The sequence below is a fragment of the Frankliniella occidentalis genome, unplaced genomic scaffold (genome assembly GCF_000697945.3).
Source record: "Frankliniella occidentalis isolate FOCC.00 unplaced genomic scaffold, Focc_3.1 Scaffold27, whole genome shotgun sequence".
Classification (NCBI taxonomy): Eukaryota; Metazoa; Arthropoda; class Insecta; order Thysanoptera; family Thripidae; genus Frankliniella; species Frankliniella occidentalis.
Genome location: NW_026267157.1, coordinates 1,451,368 through 1,451,952, shown reverse-complemented (window position 1 = coordinate 1,451,952; position 585 = coordinate 1,451,368).

Sequence of the window (585 nt, the reverse complement as noted above, 5' to 3'; positions counted from 1 at the left end):
TCCCCTCCTCTCCCCACACTGCATGATTTTCACAGATTTGGATTTGAGTGAATTTCCCGAGACGCTTTTAAAATGTGATTTCATGTGAATTCAATGTGATATCGTGTGAATTCAAAGTGATTTCGTGTGAATTCAAGGCGATTTCGTGTGAATTCAAAGTGATTTCAACAGATTTCAAGTGAATTCAAGAGAATTCAACTGATTTCATAGATTTCACTGATTTCAATAAGATTTCCAAAGATTTCGATGGCCTTTGTACACCTGAATTCCAGAGTTGTGGGCCCCTCGGAAAAGACCTTTCGAAATAGGTTAAGGTTGATAGGGTTCTGAAGCGTGGTTTGCTTGTTACGTTTCCAGAGCTCTGAACCCCGGCCTAACCACATTGTGGTCATGAAATGCCGGTCCCTACTGCCGGCCTGACCTCACTGTGGTCATGAAATGCCGGTCCCTACTGCCGGCCTGACCACATTGTGGTCATGAAATGCAGATCCCTCCTGCTGGCCTGACCACATTGTGGACATGAAATGCCGGTCCTCCTGTCGGTCTGACTACATTGTGGTCATGAAGTGTCGGTCCCAGCTGCCG